The following is an 8,851-nucleotide window of genomic DNA, read 5'->3' on the forward strand; positions in this document are numbered from 1 at the left end:
AGGGGCACCTGGCTCCTCGGATCTGCAGGAAGAGGGACTGAAAGACCTCTAATTCCTGGGAGGATGCGATTCCCGTGAGGGTGCCCCAGCCCAGCAGCCGCCTCCGGGGCTCCCCCATGGCCAGCACCCACCCCAGCAGCCTCCCCCTCCGGCTCTGCCTGGGTGAGCTCCGCGTGCTCCAGCTGGGCCAGGAGAAGGTGGGCACGGCGCTCCAGGTTGGTGCCGGGCATGTTGAGCTGCACATAAGCCACCAGCTGCTTGAGGCAGGGAAAGTCGGGGGGCTGACAGAAGTCCTCTGAGTACTGGTCCAGCCAGGTGCCCAGGATGGAGGACATGGCACTGGGGCAGGCGGGCAGGTGGGCAGCAGAGTCAGAGGCTTGGCCTTTGCTTCCAGGGGCCCTCCCCTGGCACCCCCATGGGGGCTTCTGGGCCCCCTTGCCCATCAAGAGGCCAGCCCCGCCCCAGCCCACCCCCCACGGGGCTGCCAGGCAGGGGCAGCCTGTTCAGCAGGTGAGGCCAGCAGTCTCTGCAGGAGGATGCCCTCCATCCATGGTGACACCTCCCCTTCCTCGGGAGCCTTTTCCACAGGGCCGGGCACAGGGTGCCACTGTCCCTGCTTGTCCCACAGTCTTGACAGCCTTGTGAGGTCGGCCTCTTGACAGCCCGGCTTTGACCTGAGCAAAGAGAGGCTCAGAGAGGTGAAGGGACCTTCTCAGATGCGCAGCCAGGAGGTGGGTGGGGAGCGCTGCCCTGGGGGGTGAGGTGCTCACCTTTCCAACAGCAGGTCCAGGACTTGCTGGGGGGTGGTGAAGGCCCGGCAGGTGCACAGGAGAAGGTGATGTAGGAGAGGTCGCTGCCCTGGAAGGGGGTCTGCAGTGACCGTCCCCACTCTCGGGTCTCATCCGCGTTCAGGGCTGAATCATTTTCTCATAGGAGCTAATTTTCCACAAAGAGGGACAGTTCAAAAAACAAGCAGGGCAAAAATACTCGTGCTCAGGTCCTGAAGTTCATAGTCTGTGGAGACTTGGTTCCTGGCCAAGGCAGGGGCTGGATGGTGGGGGTGGAGGGAGAGAGGAGCCCAGACTCTTCACCCTGGGACCCTGGCCCCTCAGTAAGCAAAGCCCTTGATGGAACCCTAGCTAGACTCTTGGGTGGCTTCCGAGCAGGCGGCCTCCGGGGACATCTCACCAGCTTGACCTGGGCTTCTGAACCCTCATCAGCCTGCTCTTGCTCCAGCAGGAGCTCCTCCCACCGCCCCTGCCCCCACCTTCCACACATACATATGGGGAGGGACAGAGGGCTGCCAGTGGGATCAGAGTGGTGGCCTGCCCTGGGCTGGCTGCCCTGGTCTTCCCTGTGTTATCTTTGGGTGCCTCCATGCAAACAGCCAGGGGCATCTGGGGTGAGGACGGATGCCATGTCCGCAGCTTTGGAAAAGGCTCTCGTGCGGGCTGTGGCCTCGGGACACTGGAACCCGCAGGAGGACATATTGCTCTTTCAAGTGTCTCCAGCCAAGTGAGCTGGGCAGGGGGCTGTCTCTAGCATGAGGCAGCCCCCTGAGCTCCTTGAGAACCCCCTGCCATCAAGCTGGCATCTTTCCCCTCCTCTGCCAGGGGTCCAGGTGTGTTGCCAGGAGACTGGATGCCCCGCTCACTTTCCTCTTTCTCTCTTGTCGCCTCCCCAGTGTTCATGCCTCTCTGACCCGTAACGGAGCAGTCAGAGTGTGTGTGTGTATGTGTCTGCATCTGTGTGGGGACCCCAGAGGAGAAGGCCCCCAGTGGGGGTGGCGAGGTCTTTCCAGAGCTTAGAGGCTCTCATTCCCAAAGCAAGCCCCCTGGGAAGGTTGAGCCCACCTCAGTCTCTGCCTCTCCTGGCCTGCATTTGCCAGTTGTCCCAAGATGGGTGGAGGAGGAGCTGCGTGCGCTCTGCTCAGCAAGAGAGTCACGGGCTCCTGCCCCTGGCTGTATGATGAGGGAGCATTCTGGGCATGCGCGAGCCTCCCATCAGCTGTTAGAAGCCTCGGACCCCGCCTCACCCGTGAACCGCCAAACAGCAACGGCCCCCCAAGTGGTTGGTCCCAGACGTCCCTGTCTCTGCTGCTTGCTCTGCGACACCCCTCCCCAATCCCTGCAGGCCTGGGACCACCCGCACTACCGCCAGGCGGGCCCACAGGGCCCCGGAAGAGTTGGGTGTGAAGACCTGGGGACAAGAGAGACACGAAACACACCCTCCACTCCAATGTCCCCGTCCCTGGGTTCCACCGCATGGTCCAGCTCCGCGCTCGGCCGGGTCAAGGGGAAGTGGAGTTGGAGGTGGACTCCGAGTCGGGCCCCACCTCCTCTCTACGCCATCCTCCCCCCTCCCCCCGACTCACAGCAGGACACTGGGATACAGGGTCCCGCACTTCGGGCGCCTTCACCTCCTTGCGTTAAATCCCAGCACTCCCTCCCCAGGTTGGAGTCACTGACCTCGCGGGGGGAAATGGACTCTGAGAGTTGTCACATGAGCTTGCCTGTCACAGGGCTGTGAGATGGTCCCACTGTGGGTTTGAACGCAGAGTAACCTGACCTCAAAAGTTGTGCCTCTGAGCCCCGCCTTGGCGGTGAACCCTTTGTGGATGAGGGTTGTGGGGGAGGGGCACTGTACGCATCGGGGGAGGAAGGCTCCAGGGAGGCGGCAGTGGGGGTGAGAGGTGCCCACTGGGGGGCACAGGGGTCAGGGTCACTGCTGGTTGTGGGGGACAAGGTGGGCTGTCTGATCAGGGCTGCAGCATCCCACAGCTGGAGGGACCATAGTGGGCATGCTGTGTACCCCCACACAAGCATGGGTCCTCCATATCAACCAAGCTGAAGGGGCCGCCCAGTTTCCTCCTCTGTGCAGGCGGGGCTGTGCCAGTCATCTGGCACTTCATGGTGCTGGGCACGCTGTTAGGAGGGCCCAGAGATGGCATCTTGTCAAAGAAGCTGTGCAGGAGAGGTCTGTGCCGGGAGAGGTCTGAGTGAGGGGGCCAAGGACATGCCCCGCTCGCCTGGTCAGCAGGATACTCCTTTTTATGCTGCTCTTCTTCGTTCCCAGGCTGACAGGTGTGCTGCAGCATCGTCCACCTGCCAGATGGAGGGTGACAGCGAGGAGCTCAGTTGCAGACCCTGAGACACAGCCTTTGCATGCCCCAGGCTCCGCCAGACATGCTGGAGGCTGAAGATGAGGTGCTGCTGGAGGCCCAGCTGATGCCAGAGACTTTGGGGACCTCGGGGAGGTCAACTTCCATAACTGTGGTCTGTGTGTGATCTGCAGCCCCTTTGACCCTGCAGAGCTCCCTGGGCCAGCATCCAGCTCCTGGGCTTTTTGGGAGTGGGGGGTGGGGAACCCTAACCCCAAGAAGGACAGGGATGGAAGGGCTGTCAGGCAGCACTGGGCAGTCACCCTCTTTCCTGGTCACCAGGGGACTCTGGGTAAAGCTCACCTCCCCACCTCAAGCTGGAGGAACCGGTGAGCATGTGGGCAACACCCTACCAGAGCCGGTTGCTGGAGCTGGGGTGGGAGCTATCCTTGGTCCTGGACTCCGTGTGGGGCCTGGAGGCTGATGGAAGGGCTGGCTTTGAGGTTGGCCACACCCACGAGAAGAAGGGGTGCCCGTCTATGCAGATGGCAGTGACACACATTTGCCTGTGTCCTCACTGGGGAAGCCGAGCATGCAGCGACCGAGTGTGCTGCCTCTCGTTGGAACTGATGTGTTTGTTCTTCGTCCCTTGTAAAGACCTTGACGTCTGAGGGTTTTTTGGAACACAGGAGGTTAATCTTTTTCTGGCCTTGGGTTTTGAGGCATGCTGTTGCATTTGTGGTTCGTTTTTCCAACTTTCTACATTTTTCTTGTTCCTCTTGGCCACAGGAAGAGCCAGGCATTGCTCATCTGTTTTCTGGATCAGCTTCATTTTACTAAAAGGGCTTCATTTTATACACCTGATCTTTATCTATAGGATGTATCTTTCATGTAACAAAATTGCTATTCCAAGAGACCCGGAAACCAAAAATTAAATTTTCCCCTCTGAAAATACGTGAGCACACACACGAGTACCTGGTCTGCGATTCCATTTAGGAAAAAACATCCAGAATAAGTAAAGGAACAGAGAGAGAGTGTAGATGAGGGGCTGCACTGGGCTAGGGAAAGGAAGATTCTTCTTCTGGGTCACCTGCAGGTGATGCTTCTCCCTGCAAAGGTGGTGGGTCCTGAGCTGCCTCCAGGTTTTCTGCAGGAGCAGATGCAAGTGCAGGTGATGGCTCTGCCTCTGGAGTGGTGGTACCTGTGCAGGCTTCAGGTTTCCATAAGGAGCAACTGTTGATTCTCCCCATAGAGAAACCCAGAAAACAAAAGGTAGCTACTCCCCTCTTAAAACATGTGAGCAGACAGAAAGGTACCGACTCTGCATTTCCATTCATAAAAAGCATTAAGAATAGGTAAAGGATGGAGAGAGAATGCAGATAAGGGGTTCAGTTGAACTGGAGAAGGGGTGAATGGGGGGTGAATACCTTTGGTCAGTATTTCCCTTTAGGGAATGAAATATTCTGCAACTAAATAGGGGGGCTGACTGCAGAGCGTTGCAAATGTACTTAGTGCTCATGAGCTGTAGCATGGTAGATGATAACAGTTTTTCAGTTTGTTATATTTAATTTAAAACCTAAAGTAGAAGATGCCGTAAAATGTAAACAAACACACAAAACCCCCAAACATAACAACAGGGGAAGAGAAGGAAATTTCTTTTGGGGTAGCAAGTTGAAGGTATGGCTTATGAACTGAGCTCTAGGGCAGTTCAAGTTGGCTCTCCCGCAAGCGTGCTGGGTCCTGAAAGTTCTCTTGGTCTCCTTCAAGAGCCACTCCAGACGCTCCTCCTGGATCCAGAGCTGCTGTTGCGGCTGATGCTGGTGTTGGCTGCTGCTCTGGAGCTGCTGGGGAAGGTGGGGCGTCAATGGAGGCTGAGTATTTCTCAGGCTCTGGAGCTGCCTTTACTTCTGCACCGATTCTGCACCTGCAATTGGCTCCTCCGAATGGACAGCAACTGGAGCTGGAGTGGAGGCATCTCTAGTTCCTGAGATGATGTGAAAATAGAAAAAAGCATCTCAGGAGATGTTGGGGCTCAGCAGAAACGCATCCGACTAGTATCCATGAAGACACAGGTTCGATCCCTGGCCTTGCTCCATGGGTTAAGGATCCAGCATTGACGTGAGCTGTGGTATAGGTCACAGATGCTGCTCAGATCTGGTGGTGTTGTGGCTGGGGTGTAGGCCGGCAGCTACAGCTCAGATTCCACCCCTAGCCCAGGAACCTCCATATGCCGCGGGTGGGGCCCTAAAAAGACAAAAAACAAGATCACCTCCACACCTGCCTTTCCATGGTCTTTCTATATATTCTATCGCATATATAGTTTATATGTTATATTTACATAATGTACACTTATATCTACCACACTGCCAATCGGTAGATAAATGGAGAAATGAGAGAAAGTATGTGACAACATGTATTAGAAATGAGAAAATCACTCCTATCGCTCAAGGAGGTAAGAATTGTTTGTAATAACACAAAACCATTGTCAATGTCCACTTTTGGGGGACAATTAAATAAACCAGTTTATTCATCCGTTGATACATTGTGCATGAACGTTTTTAGAAAGAATGAAGTAAATCTATATATTACAAACAAGAACATCTATACTTTGCTCATTGAAAACATCAGATTTCTGAAGGCGACGTGAAAGGTGATGACAGGCGTTGCCGTGGTGGTGCAGTGGAAACGAATCCGACTGGGAACCACGAGGTTGCAGGTTTGATCCCTGGCCTCGCTCAGTTAAAGATCCAGCGTTGCTGTGAGCTGTGATATAGGTTGCAGACGTGGCTCAGATCTGGCGTTGCTCTGAGCTGTGGTGTAGTCTGCAGCTGTAGCTCTGATTGGACCCCTAGCCTGGGAACCTCCATATGCCATGAGTGTGGCCTTAAAAAGCAAAAAAAAAAAAAAAAAAAAGACAGTAACTTCTAGGTGAAATCATCATCATATTATTGCATTCATTTTCTTTCTTTGTTTTAGTTGGGTTTAATTTTTAATCAATTTGATCATGTATCAGTTTGCTTTTGCTGTGTAACACACTACTGTCCAAAACCACAGTAACTTAAAACAGTGGATTGGTTGATGCCGATTTTGTCTGTCTCTGACAGTGGAGCTCAGTTGCCCTCATCTTCCAGAGGCTTCTGGTCTGTAATGATTCGTGGGGCTCCCAGAGCGCCCCCACCTTATCCTTTCCTCTCTTGGGAGGGCAGGCTCTTTATACCATGTCTTAGTCCTTCTCTCATCCTGTGAGTTTCTCCCCAGACAGAGAACCAGCTCTCTGTCCCCTCCAGCTCTCCGCACCATGCTGGGCACACGGTGGGCAATAAAGATTTGGGAAAGACAATAAATTCAAGGGAGTGATTCATGGATGCAGAGAACTCTAGTTGTCCTTTAAATCCTCTCCCTTCCTCGGACAAACAGACTACATTTCCCAGCCTCCCTTGCTCAGATGTGACCACATGACTGGTTCCAGCCAATGGAAGTGGAGTGAATTGATGCGTGACCCTTCCAGACCCAGCCCATGAAATCCCCTGTTCCTTTTATGTCTTTCCCTTTCTGCCGACAGAATGCTGATGGCAATGAGGCCCTGGGGAGGCTGAAGGCATGTGATGGTGCAACTCTGGGTTCTTAAATGATGACAGGCCTCCCCAGCCTGTGATATTATGTGTGAAAATCAGGTGTTATTTCAACTTCAGTATAACCCAACTACCACAGCCATTAAAAACATGGTAACTAGATTATTGTGTTTTTTTTTTCCTTTCCTTTTTTTAAGGGCCGCATCTGTGGCACATGGACGTTCCCAGGCTAGGGGTCTAATTGGAGCTAGAGCTGCTGACCTACGCCACAGCTACAGCAACAGCATGGCCAGATCTGAGCCGCATGTGTGACTACACTGCAGCTCGAGGCAATGTCGGATCCTTAACCCACTGAGTTGGGCCAGGGATCGAACCCATATCCTCAGGGATACTAGCTGGGATTGTTACCGTTGAGCCAGGATTATCTTAAACAGATGTCTTTCTAATACATTTAAAATGACAGACATTTATGGCTCAGGGGGCTAAGTCTCTGGCATTGTCACCGAAGTGGCTTGGGTCACTGCTGTCCGCTGGTTTGATTACTGGCCTGGGGGACTTCTACATGCCATGGGAGCGGGAAAAAAAAAGGGAAAAATAAAAGAAAAAAAACTATAGTCATTTTGGCCTTGCTGTTATTACCCTTCCACCTTGACCCTGCTATTACGGCTCAGCTGATTTACCACTCAAAATGTTTTGATTTATGCCTAATAAAATACTGAAATCAGAATTATATTATTACTGCTTTTTTTTTTTTTTTAAGGGCTGCATCTATGACATACGGAAGTTCCTGGGCTAGGAATTGAATCAGAGCAGCAGCTACTGGCCTACACCACAGCTTGGGGCAATGCCAAATCCCTAACCCACTGAGCAAGGCCAGGGAGCGAACCTACATCCGCATGGAGACTATGTTGGGTTCTTAACCTGCTGAGCCGCAGTGGGAACTCCGGTACAGCAAACTTTTTATGGCAAAAATTTTTTAGAGCAAACTTCAATAAGATGGTTTAATTTTTTTTTTTTTGTCTTTTTGGGGTCTTTTTCCAGTGCTGCACCTGCGGCATATGGAGGTTCCCAGGATAGGAGTCTAACTGGAGCTGTAGCCACTGGTCTATACCAGAGCCACAGCAAGGCGGGATCTGAGCTGCATCTGTGACCTACACCACAGCTCATGGCAACACCAGATCCTTAACCCACTGAGCAAGGCCAGGGATCGAACCTGCCACCTCATAGTTCCTAGTCGGATTCGTTAACCACTGAGCCACGACAGGAACTCCAAGACAGATTAATTTTTTTTTTTGTCTTTTGTCTTTTTGTTGTTGTTGCTATTTCTTGGGCTGCTCCCGTGGCATATGGAGGTTCCCAGGCTAGGGGTCGAATCGGAGCTGTAGCCACCGGCCTACACCAGAGCCACAGCAACACGGGATCCGAGCTGCATCTGCAACCTACACCACAGCTCACGGCAACGCCGGATCTTTAACCCACTGAGCAAGGGCAGGGACCGAACCCGCAACCTCATGGTTCCTAGTCGGATTCGTTAACCACTGCGCCACAACAGGAACTCCCAGGTTAATTTTTGATCTACCCATAGTTCCCTCTCCTCTTCTAGAGTTTCCTTTAGGGAAAGAGCAGGGGTCATGGCCACACAGGTTTCATTCTTCCCTTTTTAAAAGAATAGAGTCTCCATTCTATTCAGGGAAGCAATTCACTGAACTGAAAGGCTGTATTTCCTGACCTCTCTCGTAGGGAAGCTCAGGACAATTATATGTGTCATGTGGGCCTTCAGGAGGCTGCTCACCGTGAGCTGAAACAACATGAAGACCTTTTTGCCTTTTTTTTTCTTTCCTCCTTCCTGTCCTCTGAAATGCATATGGTCAAAGGTCCTTGCTGGCGCTCCTGCAGCCATTCTGGGCCACGAGACATCTCTGAGGATGGACACACCCACCAAGACGTTGGGCATAAAGACAGATAATGGCCAACTGCCCTGATGGGATCTCTCGTTAGGTTGGGTTTTCTGCTATAAGTAGGAATTTATCCTAATCAGGGTACTAGCTTTACCACGAATCACTGTGTGAGGGGGACAAGATCCGCCCCCCCCCCCTTTTCTGGGACTTGGCCCCATCTGCACAGTGTTGGGAAAAGGGGGGATTAGTAGGAGTCTGAAGACCACTGCTTTTCCTGACCA

The sequence above is a fragment of the Sus scrofa genome, chromosome 1 (assembly GCF_000003025.6).
Source record: "Sus scrofa isolate TJ Tabasco breed Duroc chromosome 1, Sscrofa11.1, whole genome shotgun sequence".
NCBI classification, from domain to species: domain Eukaryota; kingdom Metazoa; phylum Chordata; class Mammalia; order Artiodactyla; family Suidae; genus Sus; species Sus scrofa.